This window comes from Haemaphysalis longicornis, unplaced genomic scaffold (genome assembly GCF_048455015.1).
Source record: "Haemaphysalis longicornis isolate Haplotype H1 unplaced genomic scaffold, Haemaphysalis longicornis Haplotype H1 scaffold_57, whole genome shotgun sequence".
Taxonomy (NCBI): domain Eukaryota; kingdom Metazoa; phylum Arthropoda; class Arachnida; order Ixodida; family Ixodidae; genus Haemaphysalis; species Haemaphysalis longicornis.
In genome coordinates this window covers 616,433-642,702 of record NW_027526400.1, presented here as the reverse complement: position 1 = coordinate 642,702, position 26,270 = coordinate 616,433, and the positions used below count along the sequence as shown (strand labels likewise).

General features: G+C 47.0%; 1 long non-coding RNA gene across 1 annotated transcript in view; it reads left to right on the top strand.

Moving 5' to 3' along the window:
• Window positions 1-399: 399 nt before the first annotated feature.
• Window positions 400-26,270, top strand: part of LOC144140951 (uncharacterized) — a 67,331-nt gene continuing 41,460 nt past the window's right edge. The window contains exon 1 of the long non-coding RNA XR_013316398.1: window positions 400-476. This is a non-coding gene — a long non-coding RNA (uncharacterized LOC144140951). The remainder of the gene's footprint in view (window positions 477-26,270) is intronic.

The window sequence follows — 26,270 nt, the reverse complement described above, 5'->3', positions numbered from 1 at the left end:
CCCGCATTCACAAAAGCCAAAGCTAGCATTTTGCCTAAGCATTCAGTCATGTACATAATGTAAGATAAAATATTCCTTAAGAACCTGTCATTATTGCGATTGCTTCTCGTGCAGACGCTTTCCGGAACGTTTTGCAATGGTTGCAGTCTCATATTCAGCATCAAAAATTTATTGAATAGAATAATTAATCAAAGCGTGCTTCACAAAACTGGTTGGAAATGTGTGAAACTTTGTTGTGCTTTACATCTTCAAGTAAAAGACTAGGACAACGGATTCAACTTTGTTAGAGTATTATTTTAACTGAACAATGAGGACAGAAGACGCTTCCCTTGACAAACAAAAGGAAAAATATACGCAGTAGCCTATATAAACGGACCCCTTAAATTCTTGACTACCGGCAAGAGCCTCTAATAATTCGAAAATGAACTTCGGCGGATTCATTCTTGTACTTCTGGCGTTGTTGCCTTCCGTGATTGGTATGTTGATCATTTCTTATATAAAATGCCCAAAGCACTAGGTATTTACATTGTTATCTTGAATTCGTTAAATCATACCAAATCCACATATTACGTGAAAGTCTGTCGTCAAGAAACTAAAGCAAAATTTTAGATATTGCCGATACTTCTGCCTTCAATAGGACTTAGAGAACTTAAAGACTGAAAAACAATGTGTATAAGTGAGGACTTTTTATTGCCAAGAATAGGTGTCTGTCGCTCAACTCTAGAGCCGTTATAAATACAGATGAGACTGAAGGAAAATTTAGATGGGCCTGGTTTGGAGTTTTGCTGAACAAGTAGAAAAAGAGCATCGCGTCAACCGCAGGAAGATTCTTGCCCACAAAGGAGTCGTTGATTGGCCTGGTTTCAAATCATGTGATTCAGTAAGGTACGACCAACTGCAGTTTACTTTTGTCCGCTGTCTTAACTCCAGGACTCCGTTATGAGCGTTTTTCTGGGACGCGGGTGTTCACAGCGGAAGAGAACCTAGTATCCTAAATGGGACTTACGGGATTTAAAACGTTATCAAAATAAAAATTTTGTAAAACGGTCGTAGCACACCATGAACCATGCTACATGCTAAATAGCAGCCGCCTTAGAAGTACAGGTCGGTACACCATCCAAAACCGTAAGCACCACAGCGGGGTTTATTGTTGGAAGGCCACCTATTGTAGCTCGACTTTTAATTTGGCGGTTGTCAGGTTCATGAACAACAATAATAAATACAAGTATAAACTGTGAACGAGAGTACGTTGATGTTCTACCCAAAAACCCAAATAAATAGACACACTATGGACAGAGAAACTAAAGAGCATTGGGGAGCTGAAGTATAGAAGGGGACTGGGATAACGCGGTATAGAAAACGCTAACAAGTTCAACAAACGAGAAACAGCCAAAGTACGGTATACAACGGCGGGGACACAGTAAGGGTTCACTGCGGGAACGGGGTTGTCCTACTTGGCGTCCCAGAGGTGCAGTCGTGGTGGTTCGGTGTTAAAACATCCACGTAACTTGTCGAGGCCCTGGTGATAGAGCTCGCGCCCAGCTCCCGTAGCACAGTGGTGTCGAATGCAGCTGTATTGGGGCGTGGCTGCCTCACCAATGCACGCGTTCACCGGACTTTCTTGTGGAGGAGAAGTTCTGGAGGCTGCGGTTGTGGAGGACCTGCTGGGACACGGCACGGGTCGGGTCGCCCGACTGCCGTGCATCCCGGTGACGCTCCACACTCCGACTCTCTCGGTGTGCTTCACGGGATTGCTTCTCGCGCCAGCCGCTGTCGCTGGCAGCTTTTCATTGACCCGCTCCTGTGTGTGTGTGTAGGGGGGAAGGGGGGGGGGCGGGTAGGGCGGGGTGAATGACCCCGCAAGACGCTGATGATAATAGTGCTTTGGGGTTTTGAAACAAACCCGCAAAGCGTGTCTGGTTTGTCGTCGTCGTCTCCCGTTTCATTTCATGACACGGTTATACGAAGTTGAAGGGTCTGAAACGTTTGACGCAAAGACGCACAGTTTTATCACCTTTGCTTCCTCCGCCTCAAATTTACCACTTGTCTCAACAAAGATGCGACAAGCGTTTCAAAAATACACCGATGGGCTCGGAAAAATGCTGCGTGATGAGTGCGTGACTGGCTTAATTTCAATATGGTAAGGGGCCGTTTTCAGTTTCGAAAGACAGCGTAAGACATGCAGTGGTTCCATGGAATGAAAAGACTTTGTTCTAATGTAAAATGAATTATTAATTACCAGAATGCTGATGACTAGAATGCCCATGGCATGTGTTACAACTCATTTCTTCCGTCAGATTTGCCTAAGATTTTTCAGCCCTAAAAATGGCTAAGTTGTCGGCTCCATAAGGCGAGGTGCCCAGATCCGATTCAGACCACAGGAAGCATTTCCTTTTTTTTTTTGAGGCTCGTGATGTGCCGTACCTCGTTACCATCATCATGGTCATCGTCATCTTCGTCTCCGTCATTCTGCGGAACCAATTGTGTAAAGTTGGCTTTCCTGCAGCGTGATTTGGCGCGACACCGAACACCGTCAGTGAGGCGTACAAAGCTTCGCTTTGAAAGAGTTAATGGAGACCCTAAGGACTGCTGACGTGTGGGGTTGCAAAGCCATTGCATTTGATTTTAAGCTGCGCGATCCTTTATGTCTAACGGTAGCTCATTCGTGATTATGTCCTTGTTCGTGATTATGTGAGACAATATTTCTGTCACGAGAGGAATATTTTCCTGGCGTGCCATTCCGCCGTATCAAGGGTTGGAGCAGTGCCGTCGGCGGAGTGTCGTTTTACGTCGAGCGAGCATCTGCCTCAGGGCTTACGTTGCGGAATTCTAATGCTCCCTTCTCTCTTCTACTGAGACGTTTTTCAAGCGACACCTCTCAGAAATACCTTGCATGGTACACAAGTTTAATTCCTCTATCTTCATGCGCAACCACGTTCCACAGTTTCGGCTAAGGTACACTCCTCAAAGTCTATCGCTGTAGAGACCGCACTGACATACTACAGAAATGTGTACAGTCAGCGAATCGCATATCCTGTAATTATCGTCCTTATGGTAGTACTTCCTATCAGTTTTCTTGTTTCCTGTTTGCTTTTCTTCTTCTTTATCCCAATGGGTATGGTCCGACTGAAGGAGTTTTTTCTTATGGTTGGTTTCCTTCGCCTTCTACTACACATTCTGTGTTGGCAGAAACGCGCAATGCTTGGTCTGTCATTACCGCGCCAAAATGTCTCCTGTAGGCCTCTATACCCGTCTTCAACGTATGTTTCTAAATTGAAGGCTGGAACATATTCACTACGGGCACCTTTACTTCCGATAGTCCACGCTCCGCGATGGTAGAGGGGATGCGTGTAGTACTTCCATGCTCACGAATCGACATTTATGTCTCAGATCCAACTTTCCTCAATTTTATTTTATTTGCTTTAAGGTTGCCTTGTCCGGGCAATTTTAACTACCATCCTAAGGTAACGGTGACACCAGATACCCAATTTTCTCTAAAGTTACATTGAATTCTTTAGCATTAAAAATCTGCAGAAATTCAGATAATTGTCTACGAATGCGTAGCATTCTTGCGCCGTTTGTCTGCATTGTCAGTTTCTTGCATCCGGATTTGTCGATTTGTAGCCAAATCATCTGTTCACCATCAACACCTTGTTTGATCCCCTGCAGGACGAAGGCCTCTCCCGTCGACGTCGAGCCGCTCCTGTCCTGCGCTGCTTGAGTCCATTTTTTGCCTCTGAATGTAGTTATTGCGCCTCTCCATTCAGTTATTGGTCTCGTGCTACTTCGAGACCTATCTCACGGTATCCAATCTGTGACCCTGGTGCTCCCCCGGTTGTCATCTCATCTAAGTGCTTGGCCAGCCGAGGTCCGTGTCTTTTTCTTCATTTGAACTATGATACCCTCTACTCGAATTTGTTCTCTAATCCCGAAGCCTTGTTTCGTCTCTGTTAACGTTACTTTTATAGTTCTTCTTTCCGTGGCCTGCTTAGCCGACCTTAGTTTGCTTTCAAGTTGTTTACTAAGAAGCCAAGTTTCCACTCCGTATGTCTTCACGGGCAGGACGCGTTGGCTGTATTTTCGTTTTTCCAGTGATAGCGGTAGCTTACGTTTCATTATTTGGGAGTGTTTGCCGAATGAACCACAGCCCACACCTAATCTACACCGTATTTCTTTATTGGGGTGGGAACAGCCAACACAACCGGTCAGACGTAGTTATAACCTTCCAGTTGTTCTATATTTTCCCCACACGCGCTGAATCGGCGCTTTCAGCGTATTTATTCATCGTTGCTTTAGGTTTATTTGTGTTTACCGTTAGCCCCACGGCCGCTCTTTCAGTTCCTCAAGCATTTTTGCAGGTGTTCCGCAGACTCACTCAGCAAGACTATGTCGTATGCATGACCTTAACCAGCACAATTATTCTCCGGTTATCTCTATTCTTGTGATTTCCCCGTTAAGCTTCCTGAATACCTCTCCCCCCCCACCCCCCCAGACATGCTGTGAACACGTTGACAACATGGTAACACCGTGTCGTGCGCACTTTCGGGTCGTAAATTTATCGCTCAGTTTGTGAAGCATTATCCTTCCCTTACAGTCGTAATATATGTAATCTAGGAGTGGTATGTAGGTTTCCTCTAGTTCCTGGACTTTCAATGCTTCCAGCGCTGCTGCGGTGCTTACTGAATCAAACGTTTTTTGTAGTCTATGATGACATGCTAAGGGGCTTATTATACTGTGTAAATAAGTTGGGTTATTTTATTTTAAATTTTCTCTTATGATTTTAACAATGATTAACACCATCAGAGCTCTAATTGCTTTATTTACCTAATGTTTTTTTGACGCAGATGCAAGAAGTAGAAAACAGTAGGCCCTGTTTCGCTATTCTTATTTGTATTTTCATCGTCCTTTCCTTACCTTTTTAGGAATACCGTTAGGTTCTCTGGTAGATATACAACATTCATAACTTGTGTTCGTCAGTGCACTTTTGAAAATTTTGAGCGTTTCAATTTGTTGTATGTTTTGTTTTCCCGGTTCTGCTGGACCAGATATTTCCATTTTCGCTATGATAAATGTTACGTGTCTGAATTCCTCCAAACCAGCATTTTAGCGAATTAGAGGGCGTTACCAGGATTGCTTATTTTCGCCAGTTTTTATTTGCATTGCAACAGCGTTCTTTTCGGGGCGTTTCTAGTTTAGCCTTCGTTAGTTTGTTTTTGTTTTGGGGGGGGGGGTGACTTTTAGGAGACGTTTTTATCATTTTGCGACTTTATTCTCGAAAAATGGTTTTCTAATATCTGTTTCCAAAACTTTCTTTCAAACAATTATCTTTATATAGGTTATTATGCAAATTAAATATTTTACAACAGCCAATTACGTATTATTGTTTAAATGAAGTGCGTTACACTGTTTGTTCATATTTTCTATTTTTATAGCATTTCCAACGTTCATTTTCTGCCCTTTTAGTTTGTTCTTCTTTTTTGGGCGAGACGTGTAACATTCATTTTTTATTTGATCTGATGTTTTCTGAGAAAAAAATTACTTATTCTATTTTTACGACTTTCCTTTCTTCAAAAAACCGCTCCTCCAACAGTTTTGTTTACAATATTATAATGTTTAAATCTGATAAAACCACCATATCTGCATCTTTGTGGAAATGCCGGCTGCCAGTGTACTCGGCAAAAAAAATTCCCTCGCACTTCCCCGAGGGGGAGAGTGTGTAAGTGCGAATGCACGGTTGTTGATTGCGCGATTACGGTGGATATCGTGATCTTGGAGTGGAGAGGAGGCGCCCAACACCCGCAGTCACTGAGCGGAGAGAGGAGGAGGAGAGTAGCGCCCGCCGTTACGGCGACAGCTACACGAGCGCCCTCACGCGTCGGAATGCGGAGAGCCCACTACGCGAGCGAGAGCTCTCCCACCCGAAGTGGAGAGGAGGCGCCCAACACCCGCAGTCACTGAGCGGAGAGAGGAGGAGGAGAGTAGCGCGCGCCCATCTCCCCCCGTTGCTAGGGAAGACGAGGAGGAAGACGAGGAGCGCGCGCACCCGCAGCTGTTGCTATGCGGACGACGGCGGCGGACGATTCAGGCTCGCTTAAGAAGTGCATTCGCACTTAAAATTCTATGCATTGAAAGGTTCACGAGTATGAATTGTGTCATCGACTCTATATATTTCGTCCCTCCGTATATACGAACTTTTCCTGTACATTACCGTTCCAGATGTGTTCTTTGAATCTGACAGTTCCATTCAAATGCGCTTCAAAAAGTTAAAAAGGTAAATCACGCCATGGGGGTAAACAAAAATTTGAGATAAAAGGGTGCACCCCTTGCCGATAAAAGGGTGCACGCAAAGCTTTTGCACTTTACTCGCTGTTTGGGTAGAGCTTTGGGACGCATTAAAGAGGCATGTGTGACAAAGAATTGAAGCGCTAGAACCACAGGGACAAGCCAGTCCACGCACGTAAGGCTCTTAGCTTGCCGCGCAGCTTGGGAAGGATTATCCTGCCCATACATTCTTAATGTATGTCATATAGGAGCGTTATGTAGGTCTCCTCTATACCTTGAGTGTGTCTACTCTCTTGTCGCGGTTGTCCTAGTGCTTCAATTCTTTATCTTCCACCAACAGGCCAAAACCAAGAACCTCCACCAGATGTCACGTTGCCAAAGACGACGCAGTTGTCTTCAAGAAAAACAAGTTTATTGGAGCGAACTTGCGCTCCCCTAACAACTCAAAAGAATACACGGGCGGCGAAGCAGCAGTCATCAAAGTGACGTACGCAAGCAAGCGTCGGAGATCGAATGCCACGGCGTCTGCTCTGAGGCTTTTATCTTAGGCGCAATATCCTATATATATATATATATATATATATATATATATATATATATATATATATATATATATATATATATATATATATATATATATATTGTAGTGCAAAAAAAAAGATTCGCACATTTAGAGTATGCTATCAGACACTGCGAAGCACGCACTATGCCCCGTGAGGGTGTGCTCTGATACGCTGGCCATGGGCAGTAATGGGTATGTAGTGAATGGGGACTGTGAAGACGACGAGGAGATAGCACCGGCCTCGTGGAGAACGCGCCACGATGTCTGATAGCTCGCTGCATCGTGATCATCGCTCCGGCTAGTCCTCTCAGTGCCTACCTAAATACCGTCACCTCGAACGCTACCATTCCCTGCCAATAAACATCTCTTCAACTGGTATAGGTGCGGGTTCCCGTCATCTCCGCAGCCTGGATTCGACGAGTTCCGCAAGCAGCGGCTTCTCACGCGGCGCTCAGCGTCACAGCCGGGAGAGCCCCTTTCGGGATTGGTCGTCAGCAGCGGGGACTCTTCCCTGATGCCCCGCAATCAAGATTTTATTCGCCATGAAATCGGGCGTCAACTATCTCTTCTATCGTGTGCGCCCGCTGCGGTATCACCGCCCCTATTGTCTTCAACACTTCAGCAGGCGATACGGGAACAAGTCGCCGAAGCTCTCCCTTCGGCCTGCCCATCGGGGCCTGTGGCTGCTCCCATATCGCCGTCGCTAACCTTACACAGCAGCATTGCTACGACCTCGCAGGCAGGCACCGCTTTGCGCCCCACGATCGCCGCAGCTTCCGTCAATGTCGCCGCCCGACCACCACCTCATGCGCCAAACGTGTGGCGAATGCCTGATAATCCTCCCATATGCTTTGTGTGTCGTGTCGCCGGCCATATCGCCCATTACTGTCGCCGCCAAGCCGTCTCATACGATCAGTCGTTTCAGTCGCCGTCCTACGTCGTGTATGAGCGCCACTTCGTCTTCACAGTCCCCATTCACTACATACCCATTATGGCGCATGGTCACGGTATCAGACCATACACTAACGGGGAAAAGTGCGTCCTTCGCAATGTCCGATAGCATACTCTAAATGGGCGAATCTTTTGCACTACAATTACCCCCCGCGGACAAAAGGAGCCATCCTGGCTACCTAAGGGCAAGATGAAACCATCGGTTCGTGGTAGCCCTTGAGACGGTCAACGTGCACAGTTTCGCGACCGCGACAACGAAGGTCCGGAGACAACGTGCGCGGCTCAACTACGTAGTTCACTGGGGATGCGTGCTCGATTACACGGTAAGGATCATGATATTTGCTACGAGGAAATAGCACCGGCCTCGTGGAAAACGCGCCACGATCTCTGATAGCTCGCTGCATCGTGATCATCGCTCCGGCTGGTCCTCTCAGTGCCTACCGTAATACCGTCACCTAGAACACTACCATTCCCTATATATATATATACAGAAAGATAGGTCAGCAGTCCACAACGCCAAAGGAGGCATAGGGGTGTGGTTAGGCTCTTTTCTTTTTCACTACGGTTAATGAGGTAAACATTTTTTTTTAAATATACAGAAGAAAGAAAGAAAGAAAAACACGCGCCCAGAGTGGGGACCGAACCCACGCCTTTCGATTACATGTCGAATGCCTTACCAATTCGGCTATCTGGGCGACTGTGTTCTCCTTCACTTTCTGGGCTATTTATATTTACTAGAAGTGTATCTGACGCTTGAGGGTGGTGGCCAGCGCCACTCTGACTACACGGGGAGAAGGGGACCTTCTTTTCAACCCCAGGGGCGTGACTCTAACGTCTACAGCCTGTCATGAGCGGGTAACTGGCGGGAAGCCCTCTTATGCTACCTAGGCATCAAGGCTGCCAGAACCGAGACCCTCGCTAGGCTTTCGACGAATAATATAGTAAGGAAATGAGGGGCTCGTTGAGGAAATACAGAAAGATAGGTCAGCAGTCTACAACGCCAAAGGAGGCATAGGGGTGTGGTTAGGCTCTTTTCTTTTTCACTACGGTTAATGAGGTAAACATTTTTTTTAATATCCAGAAGAAAGAAAGAAAGAAAAACACAAAAAACACGTAGAGCGAACACGACGAACGGGTAACAAACAAACTTACAAACTTTATTGACGTTTCGGCCTGGGACAGGCCTGACGAAGGCCTGTCCCAGGCCGAAACGTCAATAAAGGTTGTTACCCTTTCATCTGTTCGCTCTACGGTATTTTACGGTATTTTCACCGGGCCCATTGCATCCTCTTCTGAGGAAAATATATATATATATATATATATATATATATATATATATATATATATACATATATATATATATATATATATATATATATATATATATATACATATATATATATATATATATATATATATATATATATATATATATATATATATATATATATATTGTAACGAGAAGACGAGGAAGTGGACTGTGCAGCCTAGTGCGATGGGCATCTTACACCGACGAAGACGAAGACGGTTGGCGTGGGGTTATCGCTCGTGCTGTGATGGCCAAATTGTAAATAGCTTGCATCTCTTTCTGTAAATAGATCGCTTCAGCATCGGCCATAGTTCATGTCATCTGTCCTACCGCCACGTAACATGTTTTGGTGGAGGTTGCGGTTCTGATCCCCTTCGTAGACCTCCAGCTACGCCCGCCTCGGTTTCTGAAGCGACCACCTCAAGGATCAAGGATCGCGTCGGTCCGCCCCAGCCCCGGTGAACCATTGGCCTGCCCATTCCCCAGCCCGGTGTCCCCTGCCCGTGATCCGACGAGACCAGCCGACCAGACCAGCCGCGACCAGACCAGAAGCCGACGACATTCCCCTGCCCAGTTCTCCGGCGCGATTCCAAGAGCTTGAGGTTCCTTCGTGGCGTCGGCGGCATCGCTGTTCTGGGGCCCATCTTCATGAACCGATCAGCGTGTGCAGTGGCGGCAAGGACTTCACTGTTTATATTCATTTCATCTTCACCGCACGGGTTCATTGACTGTAACCTCGACCGGGACGGTCGTTTTGGATGGCGGGGGGATATGTAACGAGAAGACGAGGAAGTGGACTGTGCAGCCTAGTGCGATGGGCATCTTACACCGACGAAGACGAAGACGGTTGGCGTGGGGTTATCGCTCGTGCTGTGATGGCCAAATTGTAAATAGCTTGCATCTCTTTCTGTAAATAGATCGCTTCAGCATCGGCCATAGTTCATGTCATCTGTCCTACCGCCACGTAACAATATATATATATATATATATATATATATATATATATATATATATATATATATATATATATATATATCTACCCAGGCAGCACAGGACTGTTCGGCCTTACTCAAGCCGGTGTACTTTGGCCGGTGATTTTCTGCCCTGCCTTTCTCCGGCAACCATGTTCGGCCCGTGTACAAATGTCGGCCTTTTGGCCGTACACGGCCGTACTCCCATCACTGTCCAACGGCCAGTGTCCGTCGGCCAGTCGACCGGCTTACGTTCATACGGCCAGATTCCAGCCGTAGGGCTCGGGCCATCCCAAAGCCCCCCGTGTGCGGCCGAAATACGGCCACCGGAGGACATCCGAGATGCAGTCATCGGACTCCAGCCGGGCTAAAGCTGCCGGAAATTCGGCCGTGCTACGGGCATTGTAGTTCAGCCACAGTACGTTAACTGTACTGAGGCCGGTGGACAACCACTGAATGCAGCGCAAGCAGATGATTCAATCGCGCTGTCCAGCAGCACAAACCTACCATTTTGGGTCCACTCCCCCCAAATCAAAGTGAGCCTGCCTGCAACAACCAGCCGTCCAGCCTTCAACGCAGCCTGGCTTAATTATCAGCGTCAGTTTACACCAAAATTAATTTATTGAACAGTGCTCACAAATGGTCGTTCCTTTAATTGATGTGCCTCTTTTACTGGTGAATACAGCAAATATTAATTTCTTTGCAGAGCTGGAATAGATGTATTGCCCAGGTCCTGATATCTTCTGTGGGGCGGCTTACCTGTAATAAACAAGGAAGGATGGGGGGGGGCGGAAGGCGCATACTTTAGTGGGTTGAATTTCACAAAGATGAAAGTGCCGCTTTTAGGCAATTTATTTTAAGACAACACTTTCATGCTCAGACTAAATCAGCGACTTTTACAACAGCTGCTTGACCAGTATTTTTGTATATAAAACCGGTGCGAATGCCCTTGCGAAGCGGTTCCGTACTCCACAAAACACTCAGCAGCATTCAATATAATTTACTTCACACAAAAAGTATGTCCAGTATTTACCCCTTTTTCTTGGAAAGAAATTTTCTACTCGATCAACTTTTCTGATGATCTTTCACAGGGCTGATCCTAGAAGAGGGTAAAGAAGTACTTTCAGTTTCGATATATTTTTATGTTGTTTTCATGAGTTACGTGCACACTCCTTAATAGTCCAAAAGAACTTAATTTTCCTCTAAAGCCGTACTACGTTATGGAAGTTCTAGAGGTGTTGCGGATGACGCCCTTCTTCAGATGGCTGCAGTTGTATGCCTCTGTGTTCACGCAAGGAAAGGCGTAAGACAAGAGTTTCATATTTTCTTTCGAACAAATAACTTAGCAATTGTAGTATTCATACAGCAAACCTTGCATACTGCAACGAATAAAGCAATAAATATTTCATTGGTCAAGTTTGAATGCGGAGGGTTCTCAACCCGTCGGAGATGAACTTGCGGATCCGCAAGTTTATTTATTTATTTATTTATTTATTTATTTATTTATTTATTTTTATTTGTTCAGTTATTTATTTATTTATTTGATACCTGCTTGCCCTTGCATGTATTACAGCAGGGAGATACATTACACTGAGCATCAACTATGAGACCAAATAAAAAAATAATTTTACAAAGCGCGGTGAAAATTGTCATTATAAACAGTGGATAAAATCATACGTGGAAGATAATTACACTCTCATCTTGATCTAAAATAAAAGGAATCGCGCAAGGCGTCACCTTAAAGGAAAGTTAATAATTTGCTTCAAGCTAGCGATCCCACTTTGGGATATGTAGAATGGCGCTTAGATATACTTCTCCCCTTCTATTCCAGTTTTCGAATGATAGATATTACGAAAAAACTTCAACCTCAGGTTTCGTCTATGATCTTTCCCGTGTTACCATTTAAGTTTACTTTTACTTTCCCTCATCCTAAGTTGATAGTGCCAATACCTTATACAAATCGCACTGCCCTATTCTGTATGTTTTCAAGCGTATCAACCCGCTCTTTGCTGTAGGGATCCCAGAAAACACATGCGTACTGCTACATTAAGCGCACATGAGTGAAATCCGGTTGTTCTTTTAAGTTAGGTGGGGGTGCGCTGAAATTTTATCTCGGAAAGCCAAAAACACGTGCAGCCGTTACTTTTATGTTGTGAACGTGCCTACTTCTCTAACAACTCGTTAAATAAACTCCTCGTTATTTATATCCCCCAGCCGTTTTTAAAGCACTGTAATTCACTGTGTACGCATTTATTTGGAAGGAAGGTTTTCTTGTAAAGTTGACGTTAACACACTTTTTAAGATTCAATGACATTTCTGAATCAGCACACCAGGATGTTATTAATTTGAATCATGCTGCAAGTATTTTGAATCACGTTCATTCGCTATAGTCCTGTAAATAGAGTCATTCGCGAACATTTTTAACAAAGATTTGAGGCCACACAAACAAAAGAGGGCCCGCAACTGAGCCTTGGAAAATTCCTGAGGTCGAGGAAACATATCCGGACGAACAACCATTGCGAGCGACCAGCTGCTGTCTTAGAGAGATATACTCGGCTATCCATGCAATACCCAATGCATTAAGTTTATTGCCAGCAATGTACTAAAAGAAGTTGATATGAAACACCGTCAACTGCATTTTTGCCGCACAAGAAAATAGTCAGCTACTTTGAGCTTATCTATTGCTAGATCCAAAATCGTGCGTAAACTCAACAAGCTCCGTTGAGCAAGAAAAACACGACGAAATTCGTGTTTGCTAGGATGCTGGCTATTATATTTAAACAAATGAGTCATATTCCAAGTGTGGCTAATCTAAATTTCAAACACTGCAACTAAATTAACATCCAGGCGTCGTCATTCACAAGGCGCTGTTGTTATGGCAAATTTAAAATAACACTTGTTTCTAAATAGACAGTCATAAAATCCCATGAAGTAACATAGTGCAGGGCACGAAGTTGAGCCTACCAATGCACGAGCTTAGCCTCTTCTACGTTTATCACAAACAATATAGTGCACATTGTTTTCCGCAGTATTATTGTGGGAAGAATAGCCGGAAACTTGCGCTTTTGCGCGCCCTTGCCTTCCTTTGGTGGGGAGTCCTAGACATGGCGCTCGTTGAGCTCCTGCGTGGTGGCCGCTCGCTCGACACCCTTTAAGGCCACTTATTTTGGTGAACCACCGCCATCTCGGGTCGGACATCGCTGCCGGGTCGATGTCTCCAATGGTCACCATTTCTTGAGTGGGCGAATAGCCTCGAGCTGATGCGTCGACGAAGCCTACGGGCGAGGCGTTGTAGCGGCGATGACTGGCGAGGCTTAGCTCACCCGTCGCTATGGCACAGTCTTCTTGTGGCAATAAATGGCATTTAGATGGCCTAAACCTTTCCTGGTAATATCCGGTGAGTCCTTGCAACTTGCCCGTTCACCTAGAGCACTCATCACTGTTTGACAAACTTAGTTCGTTCATTTAAAACGTAGAAAAACCGAGCGGGAGAAAAATGTGTCTGAGCAATTCGACTTCCTAACGGCTCTTTCTTCACCCAGGGAAAAGCCGGTCCTACATCGGCGGATCTTCTTCCAAGCACGTCTGTGCATGAATTCTCCGCGACCAGACGTGCGCCGTTCGTATAATGACGTATAACCTGATACCTTACGAAGGCCGGTCTCCTCTAGAACACCGGTTGCCGAAAATTCTGCGGCCATTCGCTTGCCGTAATTCGGCCGAGGACCGCTAACCAAATGATAAACGTACATTATGAGGCCGTAAGTCGGCCGGTCTCCTTTATAACACCGGCTGCCCGAGAAAAACGAATTTTCTGCTGCCGCACGCGCGGTTCACCGTTGAAAGAGCCGATGCGAGGCAGCCGCGCTACGGCTGGTCTCCTTTCGAACACCAACTGCCACAAGAATACGGATATCCTGTGGCCGGTCGCTTCCCGTCCTTCGGCTTAACACCGCTTCTCGAAGGAAAAACGGATGCCCTAAAACCGTACTCCGGCCGATTTTATTCTCAACATCGGCAGCCGAAAGGCAACTGAATATCTGGCAGCCGGGCAGCTGCCGTTGTGCGCCTGAACACGGGCGGCCGGAGAAATACCGAAGCACTGGTTGCCGAATGTTGGCGGTTCATGGTATGATCAGCGGCTGCCAGAACCTGGTTGCTTGCCGGACATATATATATATATATATATATATATATATATATATATATATATATATATATATATATATATATATATATATATATATATATATATATATATATATATATATATATAAATTGATGAATAAACTAATGTTTGCACTGAAGAAAGTGGAGGAAAAATGCGCGCCAACTTGGATCCGAACCCACGACCTCAAGAATACTGGTTGTTTTACCTGTTTCAATGACCTACCACGTTCTCCCCTTTGCTTTCAGAGGTTTTCTTGAGTGCCAATCATTATTTCTGTGTTATTTTCAACGGGTCCCTCATTTTCTATTCTGATTCGCTACATGCACAGCGAGCGCCTCGGTTCTAGAAGTCTTGGTGCCATAGGGAGCTTAAGAAGGTTCAACACTGGTCGACCGCTCTGGATATGTCGTAGACAACAGAGTCACGGCCCAGGGGATAAAAAGAAGGTCCCCTTCACCCCGAGTAGTCCCAGTGGGGCCGGCTAGAACCCCAAAACGCAGGAAACAAACATACCTTAACATAAATACCCCAGAAAGTGGAGGGGAAATAGCCCGCCGGTAGCGTAGTGTTCATCGCACCGGACCGGTATTCTGGAGGTCGTGGGTTCGGAACCCCCCTGGCCGGCATTTTTTCTCAGCTTTCTTTCTTTCTTTCTAAATTGCTTATCTGTGTCAACACCAACCACATTCTTACCTTTGCTTTACAAAGTTTGCTTGACTGCCAATCCTTATTTCTGACTTATTTTCAACGAGTCCCTCATTTTCTATTCTGATTCGCTACATGCATAGCGAGGGCTTCTGTTCTTACAGTCCTGGTACCATAGGGAGCATAAGAGTGTTCAACGCTGGTCGACCGCTCTGGACATGTCGTAGACACTCGAGTTACGGCCCGGCGGTTAAAAAGAAGGTCCCCTTCACTCCAAGTAGTCCAAGTGTCCCTGGCTACCCCCCCAAACGCAGGAAACAAACATATCTTAACATAAATACCCCAGAAAGTGTAAAGGCAAATAGCCCAGCCGGTATCGTAGTGGTCATCGCACCAGACCGGAATTCTGGAGGTCGTGGGTTCGGATCCCACCTGGCGTGCATTTTTTTCCACTTTCTTTTTTTCTTTCCATATTCATTATTCTGTATCTGTTTCAATGACCTACTACATTCTCCCCTTTGCTTTCCGAGGTTTTCTTGAGTGGCAATCCTTATTTCTCTCTTATTTTCAACGAGTCCCTCATTTTCTATTCTGATTCCCTACATGCATACATGCATAGCAAGCGCCTCGGTTCTGGCAGTCTTGGTGCCATAGGGAGTTTAAGAAGGTTCGAGGCTGGTCGTCCGCTCTGGACATGTCGTAGACCCTCAAGTTACGGCCCGGGGGTTAAAAAGAACGTCCTCTTCACCCCGAGTTCTCCAAATGGCGCTGGCTACCACCCCGAAGCGCAGGAAAGAAAAATACCTCAACATAAATACCCCAGAAAGTGTAGGGGCAAATAGCCCCGGCGGTATCGTAGTGGTCATCGCACCAGACCGGAATTCTGGAGGTCGTGGGCTCGGATCCCACCTGGCGGGCATTTTTAAATGCGAATGCATTTTTTAGTCGGGGGTTGTCGTGCTCCGTCGGCGTGCGCCTGCATTCCTCCAGCGCGAGCGCACGTGAGCGCGCGCCTCGTAGTTTGCCTTCGTCGTCGTCGTCGTCGTCTCGGCGCGGCGGACCCGCGCCGCTACAGTCGGCGGTTGTCGTGCTCCGTCGGCGTGCGCCCGCAGGTGTTATCTCTCCGCGCTCCTCCTCGCCCCTAGCAACAGCTGTGGCGCGCCTAGCAACCGGAGCAGGTGGTAGCTCGGGCGGGAGTAGCAGAGGGCAAGGGGAGAGGAGGAGCGTGCTCGGGCGTGTGAGGGCGCTCGCATCGCGGAGCTCGGGCGGAGTAGCGGAGAGTGAGTGGAGAGGAGGAGCGCGCTCGGGCGTGTGAGGGCGCTCGCATCGCGGAGCTCGGTGGGAGAGAGAGCTCGTGCTCGGGGCGGGCGTGTTGCGCGGGTCTCTCTCTCCTCTCCGCGTACTCTCTCACCACTCGCTGCGCTCGGAAAATGTATATAAATGCAGTGGAGCGCACGCCTCTCTCCGGTACTGCTTGCCGCAGCGCACTCATCGGTGCACCCAATGCATTCGCATTTCCACACGATCCCCTTCGGGGAGTTGGGGGGAGTTTTTTTCTGCACTTTCTTTCTTTCTTTCCACATTCTTTATCTGTTTCAGTGACCTACTACATTCTCCAATTTGCTTTCTTAGGTTTTCTTGACTTCAAATCCTTATTTCTGTCTCCTTTTCAACGACTCCCTCATTTTCTATTCTGATTCGCTGCATGCATAGCTAGGGCCTCTGTTCTGGCAGTCTTGGTGCCACAGGGAGCTTAAGAGGGTTGACGTGCTCAACAAACAGCGACAAAACGAAAGTGCCGATACCTTTCCGATACCTTTCGATTAATTCAAGCTTTTCTCCTCTCGAGAGTCACTTACGTCAGTTCCCTGTCTTCTTCTCGACAAGGAAGACTAAATAATGATTAGAAAGGCGGTCGAGCAGACCATTGGTCTTCTCATGAATTCGTCCACATAGAGGCTGCTTAGCACGGGGCTCCACATCACGATGGAAGAGCTGATAGAAGGCCATTTTTTCACCAGATTGGCTGGGCAGCCCAGAATGTCACCCCGCTTGACGTACTACCAGACTCTTGGCGACCAAAACTGAAGATGCTCCCTTTGCTTATAAATATGAACCCATCACATGACGTGGGTCACCGAAAAGGACGGGCTCAAGCGCTAAACACCACCCTCGGTGGGAATCATGCAGTTATCTACACAGTCGCCTCCAAACATCGAGGGCAGCAATACGCCATCATCGTGGCTACCTGCAGAACCAACCTCCTTGCGTGTACCTCGCTTAGGACCCAAGAAATGACGGCAGCAGAAGAGGCAGCCATCACCTTGGCTCTCACTCAACCAGGGGTTCGGAGGGTAGTCACCGATTCCCAGCAAGCCTACTGGAATTACCAGTCGGGTTGGTGTCTTGACCTGCACTGCGCGGGCTAAAAAACCACTTCCCAAACCGTTACATACAGCTCATCTGGACACCCCCTAACGCTTCAATGGAGGACAACAAATATGCCCACGCAACAAGCCTGCGCTTTTACCTCCCGTGCTATGGAGCAGCATGAGGACAGTCACCCGCTTGTCACGTTCAGGGAGATAACCCAGCATTATCGCCTTCTGAGACAGACCGTACCTTCACCTTACACTGACCTTTCCAGGGAACAACAAACTACCACACGGCTAATACAATCCGGGCTCCTTCCCACAGCCTACGCGTCTTCACTTAATGTATCGAAATCGCTACGACGCTGAATGTATATTTTGCTCAGAAGTAGGAACACTCCGCCCCGTAATCGGGGTGTGCGACTTTAGCCCTGAGCACCCTCCTGTCTTTGCGTCAACTACCCAACAAGAGCAATTGGAGATGCTGCAGTCCAGGCACTCTCTACCTACCCAGCTTCCGCGGCTGGACAGAACACAGTCTGTGCGGAATGAATATGGGCCCCACAGAAGATGGAATCACTCCCCAGGGCTGCACTCTGGGCCGTTCAGAAATCTGAACAGAAGTATTTCTTCCGCCTCCTCCTCCTTCTCTGCCGCAAATCTCCTCGCCTCCGTCCGCGGCGCAGAGACGGAGAAGTCAGATCGTCTAACACCGGGTTGGAGCTTACTTTAATTTTATAAATAAAGTTTCCACTCTTGTGCTACACCAATACAACTCAACCAAACACAGTTCATTCATCAGGCATTGATTTAACCTTACCAAGAACATCTCTTTGAAGTAATAAATGGTGTGGTTAAGTGCATTTCAATTCTCTCTGGTAATACTATTTGTAAAGCGATGTGAGTAAAATTAAGTGACGTCGCATGGGTAATCGTTATGGGTGCCGTTTACAGCTTTGCTTTCCAACCACATTCACGGGGTGGATTGGCGCGATTTTTTTGCTGCGTCTATAAACAACGCGTGGCGGCTGGGGAAATATTCTCTTTAGGCGTTCACTTTGAGCAAGGATATTGTGATGTTTCCTTAATATGGATGCAACTTTCGCAGAAGAGGCCGAATGGGTCAAAACAAGGTTTGTTTGTTAATTGGGTTTTGGAGCTTTTTTGCGGAGAATGTCGGTGCGGTGCAACTGGTTAGCTCGTGTAATCGCGTCATCGATCACCTGCTCTGGGTATTTTTGATTCAAGCTCGAGGTTTCAAGTTCTCTGCAGTTGGAATCGAAATCTGCCTCGCTTGTGCAGATTCGCCTAAAACGGTGAGATTGGCTGTAGGATTGCAGTCAGTATTGCAGTGCCTGCCATGGCTGCTATGGAAGTGCAAATACTGGCGCGCGTCCGTCGGTTTCCTATAGAGATTAGTCTGAAGCCTGCCCGGAGAAACTGTGACAGTAACATCCAGGAAATTAATGCTGTGTGTAGAGTAGGAATGAGAGAGGGAGATAGTAGGTTGCGCAAGGTTAAAAGGCTCAATAAACGCAAGAAGTTCCATTTCACCGTGCTTTCATGTCCTCTTTCTTTGATTTGTTGTTTTCCAATATTCGTTGCTGACCGCCTCGGCATTCCCTGAACTGGTACCATGCGCCGGCCAGATGCATACTACCTTCTGCCACCTCATACGCGTGCACCTACCTGTTTTCTTTCTTTTCATGACTTGTTTGACCTTGTCCTTTTTTTCCCGTTCATTGTATGCCAATGTACACTCATTTCCTGCCGAAACTGCCTGTCCTACTGCTTTTGGGCGCGACCCTTGCCTCCCACCAACAGAAGCCAAGTGTCTCATATTTCAATGACCTTATCCTGATTCTTAGAACGGGTGTGTATGGGCAGATGTTCGCCCTTTGTGTGCATGGGCATATCTTCTTTGGACCTTCTTTGTTCCACGTCACTAATTTTTTTGCCCTTGTCAAACACGTGCGTGGGCATATGTTGTTTTGACCCCTCTTTCACCCCTGTTGCGACGGGGGAGGGGGAATTACCTTGTTAATTTTTTCTGTTTGGTTCTTCTCTCTTTCTTTCCTATGTGCGTACCGCGTGACTGTGTGTTCTTATTGTCCTTTCTATAATTTTTTTCCGCTCTCTCTTCATTCTTTTACTACCCACCAACCATGAACTAATTGTACAAACTCTCCCTTCTCTTACCTTTCCCTCGCGCTTACTACATTTTCTGTATATATATATAACTCTGAAACGAACACTTATTCTGTACTCTGAAGAAAGGAAGTCCTCTTCCTGAAACGTCAGTAAACTTATTTCTATTGTCTACGTCTTTCTCGTGTGTCTGTGTCTCTACTAACCTTATATATATATATATATATATATATATATATATATATATATATATATATATATATATATATATATATCCCCGCACTGATGGACTTCGTTCCACGCACCACGACCACCATTGTGCTCCATGTTGGCACGAGCGATATCGCCAAAACGCCGGCCAGAGTCACGTTTCAACGGTACGAGAAGCTTCTCGCTTCCATCAGGCATGACCATCCTCAAATCCGTACCGTCTATGCGACTCTCATCCTCCCTCGCTGCCCTGATCGGCTCCGACAACGGAGCAGCTGGCGGGCCGTGCACCGCTTCAACTCAGAAGCCTGCCGGTTTAATGACCTTCTTCGCCGGCGTTGTCTCCGCACCAGGGGCCTCTTCTACCTGGACCACGGCCTTGAGTGGCTGCCCTCAAGGCCCTGGTGTTTGCCGCGGATGGGATCCACCCCAATTTTGGCGGCGTCGCCATCATGGCCAGCCACCCGCACCGGGCCTTGTTGAGAAACTTTGCACGCAGTCAGTCGACATGGCTACAACACGCTGCCAGTGCCCCATCCCAACAAGTGCAAGGACAGAACCCACCTCCACCTCCGCCTCCACCAACAGCCGGTGCTCTATCCTCCGAGGCCCCCTCAACCAGGCCTCGATATTCCGATGTCGCCCGGGGAACACACCGAGATTGATTTCCTGAAGAGCCCCCAGGTGAACCCGGTGTTCATTTATTTTTTAGAGAATTTTTAAAACAAGGAAAGTTGTGGAAAAAAGAATTCGATATGAACATCACGTTAGCAGCCTAATTGTATACAGGAGATCAGGCATTGCCCCAAAAGGCTTGATAATTAACCTCAAATCAGCTACCTCTGACCTCTCGCCTACTCACGAGGCAAACTGGCGGAGCATACTACATAAGGCATCGATGGATCTTTTGAGCATTGTAATCAAACATGACCAGTGTTGCCTCGATGCCTTAAAAAAGGAAGAAACCTCTCTACTTAAAAAAATTCATTTGACTACGCAAGAAAAGACCGAACTAGAAATGTTTAAACTGAACAAAACAAGCCATTTTTCCGCTCTCAAGGCAAAAAAAATGCTCCGCGACGGTGTTTATTTATCCCTATCCGAACCTAGCACATCATCTTCCCATAATGATGTACCCGAACCCGACACTCCTGATAATGTAGTCAAACTTTCCACCGTTACTCTTTAAAAGGATGAATTGAGCGCATCGTCTAAGGGGCTATCCTTTTGTCCCTCCACTGGAAAATTAAATGAGCTGCAACTGTACAAGGATCTAGAAAATTTCTCACGCTTACTCCGGTTAAAACAGTACTATCATGATGTCCCAAGAGATGATAACACAGGACCGAGCCTTCCATCAGTTAGCCATTGGACGCCACCACCACAACGTGACAAGTATATGGATACGTACATCAAGGTGGTTCAAAAAGATGTCATAGCGGAATATAGAAAGCGCACCTCCTACCGACCGAATCTCACAGTAAAGCAACAGAGGGCACTAGAAATCCTTAGCACCCTCTCTGACATGATTATAAAGCCCGCTGACAAGGGAGGAGCCATTGTTGTCATGAACTAAACGGATTATAACACTGAAGCGCAAAAGCAATTAGGTGACACGTCTTTCTACCAGCCCCTTGCGGCCGATCCGACATTAGAATACAAAGAACGAGTCCGTAGTACCATATTTGAACTTAGGGATGAAAAACTGATAGACAAAAAACTGCGCGAGCTCTTATTCCATTGCACTGCACGCCAGAACGTTTTTACCTCCTTCCCAAGATTCACAAATTCAACAATCCGGGCAGGCCCTTAGTCTCTGGCATAGGAACCGTGACCGAGAACATTTCTAGCATGTCGACAACATTATAAGGGAAATTCCGCCCACATTCAATTCGTACATAAAGGATACTACTCATTTTCTAAGTGAAATAAAAGACCTCACGATACCGGATGACTCTTTCCTTGTAACTTTAGATGTAGCGTCTTTGTATACAAACATACCTCACGCCGGTGGAATAGAATCCGTCATAAGAGCCTACGAAAATTCACAAGGGGACAAACCTATTGACAGCAACACTTTGGCCAAACTGTTAACTTTAATACTTGAATTAAGCAATTTTGAATTCAATAACCAGCACTACATCCAAATACGTGGCACATCTATGGGGACAAAAATAGGCCCAAATTATGCAAACATATTCATGGGAACCCTTGAGACACAGTTCTTGGAGAACTTCCCTTTAAAGGGACCCTGCAACACTCTGAGCAGTGCAAGTAAACCTGCGCGACGTTTAGATTACACTGCCAGGAATACCTGAGCCAAATATTACACGTGCACGTGAAGCGGTGAGCGCACAAATCGATGTGAAAGACGCGGAAAAACCAACCGCTCTCTCTTCAGTTGTCCTCATTATGCAACCCCTGGCATGGCCTAAGGGACGTCATATAGGCCATGGCTGGCGGATCGGCTGTCAGTGGTCAACTTCGCGGCTAGATTCTCCCATTTCCGTCGTCGTCATCGCTGTGTACGAACCTTTTCTAGGCCTGAACCTGTAGGCACAGTTCTGCCGTTTCTTTTGTGTTTTGAGTGCGCGCGAAGTTTGAGTGATGAGCTCAATACTTCCCTTTCAACGAGACCACTCGACTAAAACCGTTTATTGATTCAAAAACGCCCTACCACCCCGAGCGCGCAGTTGCGAGCAGGCATCCATGCCTGCTTTTTTGTGGCACCAGACCGGAAATAGGCCCCTCCGCGTTGCGGAGAAAAGGAGAAAACTACCCGGCATGTGATATTGGCGGTGAGCGCGACCACGGGCGGCGCTGCGGAGCGCGCCTCCGTGACGTCGGCTTAGGGATTCTCGCATTTGTCGTCTGCTTCACTTGGGCTCGCTCTCTATGCTGTTTCTTTGCGCGCGGTTGAGATTTTGTGCTTGTCCGCAGCAGATCTCGCGAATGCGCAACTTTTTTTTCGTAACTAAAGATTGAAAACAGCGTAAACTAGCTCAAGGCGTGATTTTAAGTATAGTTTTTGATACCGCTCCGAAAAAAAAAACATTGCCGGCGTCGCCCATGCATTGCTGCAAAGCTGGTCCTGTGCGGAGCGCGAAGAGTCGGAGCTAGGCGTCAGCCTCTGGGTTAAGCAGTATTTCGAACAAAGGTAACAGCCGCAGGCTGACAACCGACAACAGCGAAAATGGAAGACCAAAACAAATTCCAGGCCTTCGGGGCTGTCGGCTTTGGCAGAAGGCATTACGATTCCAGCTAATCGTATGTAAGGTAAGACAGAATTGGCGATTTGGCAATCTTGCCTAACACTCGAAACTATTGTATCAAGTCACTTTACGTTGTCACGGCATGAAAGTGTGCCGACATGCACTATGGGGCGCAAATAATGTAGGTTGATTTCCAAATAACCTGCTGTGTGTATGGGCGCGTGCTGGTTTTATACCAGGCTTCTAACCAGTATGCAGGCTTATTGAGCAAAACAAGTAACCTGTAAGGCAAACATACAGGAAGGCTATGTTTGTTCAGATTTGGAGGGATATTTCGGTACATTTACCACAGCCATATCATCCCAATATTCAGATAGGCGTTATAGTAAAACTGCACTCAAGAGATGGAGGACCAGGAGGAGGAGAAAACTTTAATAGTAAAATCGAGCTGGTTAGTGGGCAGGCTCCTCAGTCCAAGACGAGAGAGTAAGATTCATTCTTCAATTCACCGAACGTCATCCCGAGTAGGCCAGGATTTGTTCTTTGCGACTAAATTGGTTGGAAAACAATAAAGAGCTGTCTGGACATATTCATTGGTTTCGAATTGTGTTATAATGAAAATTGGCATGTATACTATTTATTGCGTTAGTTAGCAAGTATATCAAGTTTTCAACACCGTAATCATGTCATAACTTTTCGGGTTGAGATCGAGTTCGTTACGATATCGATGGTTCGATAGAAATTAGATGCACAAAAGCCGCCTTCGAGTACTGTGGACAACGTTATCTGCGCCGTAGCACAGATCTTATTGCATTGAATATTCACACGAACTTTGTGAGCATCGCAAACATCCCCAAACCTCCTAGGACGTTTAGGACGGTGCAGAAAAATGAATGCGTTGGGCACAGAAAAAAAAAACGTTCATCTAACAACAACGAAAGAAAAACACCCGTTTTATTTCCTGCTGTGCGACCCGCTGCTTGAGCGTAGCATTCGACTGTTGAGTCTTCATAAGAGCATCTCAGAAATAGTTAAAGGGGCCCTGAAAGGCGTTTTGAGCACACTAAATTGACTAGCGCAATCGTTAGATTGGGTCGTCAACATCATCTGTGCCAAGTATTACTCTTTTACGCGCAGCGGAAAGCTCACACTTTTGTTGCAAAGTTTGTCGCTTTTCTCTCACCCTTTCCTTCGTGTTTTTGGACGCCGCCATCTTCACATGTCTACATCATCGATTCCCAGATGTTCGTCATGAGCTAGACATCCTGCTATTGGGCGGCTTTTTCACGCACTTCCGGCAAAGAGATGAGTCGTCTGCTCAGCGTCGGCTCGCCGGCTGATCTGCCAGCGGAGTGCCGGAGTGCTTGGACATTTTACGACAAACGAAACAAGTGTAAACAAACGCTTAACCGTTTGTATTGAATGCAACAGGGCCATAACACGACATGAATATTCTCTTACTTGAGTACGTTCCATAAAGAAAGCGTTGAAGCCCCGTGGCACTTCTTTCTTGCAATCGCAGAGAACGCCCTGAGCCGAATGCCCGGGTTTGACGCATACATTTTATTCAACATCCAAACAATCCAGAGATGCGTTTCGAACGAACACAACGTCACAATATGCGTTGCAAGTCCGAACCGCGATTGACAGACGATGGGTTGCCTCCTCCTGCCCCTCGTAAATTCAGCACTCACCTCGCGCGCGGTTTGCGGGGACGAACAGCAAGTCACTTAACTCTGGCGCACAAGCCGAGATGGCTTTTAGCCACCCACACTGCACATATGCCATGCGAGGTTGAGTCGTACGCCGCTTGAGAAAGATAATCCAGACCATGGGAAGCACTATCCACCCGCAGAAGCACAACATCGCATTTCATCGCGAAACAAAGGCGTCTACAACACACACACCATCGCCTCCTGTAATGCCAAACGCATCTCGCACTTCCAAATGGGAGTGAGTAGTATGCCTGCAGTGCCCATATGCCGCGAGGTGGGGCCCCAAGCTGAACCGGGATCACGCAACCGTAACTGACTTCTAGAGCGGTTTGTGCCTTGTTGCCAGGACAATCGATGTTTGATATTGTCAAAGAAATGGTGCTCGCTCCAGCGCTAGAAAGCTCAGAGCCTAGGCGGAGCATGTTTTGCCAACGTTGCCGCTCTCCACCACGCGTCGCCCCAAGCTGAACTGGCGTTTTGTGCACGAGTTCTGTATCGGTTTAAAATGTCTTTTTCACATGCCGCCGGCAGGAATTACCGCCGCCACAAAATAAGACCCGGCACCAGCGGGACCACATCTGATACGGAGCTTTTTGGATAAACAGTGCGCTGTGCATCCAAGGAAGCGAGCGCAGGATTCTCCCCGTGCGGCTGCAAGTTCGCCGCCGATAAAAAGTCGCGTGCCGCCGATAGCAAAGTTCTGCAGCAACGTACACCGCGAAAGGGCAAGGCCAGGCCGCTGCACACATGGGGCCAGATTTTTCGTTCGCTTTTCCAGCCTTGAGCGGAGTGTGGGATTCATGGTATGAACAAAGCTTGCCCGTAGCAGACGGCTGTGCGAGCAGCGCAATAGCGGAAGTACGTCACCGCCGAGGAGCCCGGCATCATGGGAGGAACGGCTCGCTCACCGTCAACAGCGGAGAGTAAGTTGAAAGGAGGAGGAAACGCGGCGCGACGATAATGCGCGGTTTTTGATTTACGATTTCTCAGCTAATACTCATAGCTTCAACAAAATTCTTGCGGAAGGAAATTGCTAATACATTGCTGTATTTGGTTACATGGACATCCACGCATCGGCGGAAGGTATTTCAGGACCCCTTTATAGGAAGCATACGCATTTTGAATACTTATCGAGGAGCTCTGAGCGCTGAAACTCGCAAATACGCTAGATAGGACGAGGGCGAGTTACACACGATTGTCTGAGCGATGCTCTCTGAAAGTCGTTCTCTCTCTCCTCGTGTGTTGTAAAATTGTGCGGGACAAAGCTTGAAATTATTCAGACCCGTCAGAATCTGATTGAAAACACGCTTTTTAAAGCACCAAAGCATCAAAGCGGACGATTTCTAGCAAAGGCACTGCTGCCAGTCAGAACCGGACGACCCCGGCGCGGGTGTAGCAGCGGGGCGAGTGTAGCAGACGACAGCGGAGCGGGTCCCTAAGCTGACGTCAGATTCAGGGGGCGCCACTCAAACATCTCACCGCCAATATCGAAGGCCGCCGAAGAGAACGCCGCGGGCCGCACCCCTCTCCGGGAGAGAGCGCGCTGCTTTCGTCGCGTTGTACGCGGTCGAGTTGAGAGGGAACGATTATGCGCCATTTCTCATCGCGCGTAGTTTTGTTAATTGTGAACGGATTTTCATAATTCTTGCGGGAGGAGATTTCTGGGACAATAGACATTATCCCAAAATACATTACTAGTAGTCAATGGCAAGTGTTGCAGGG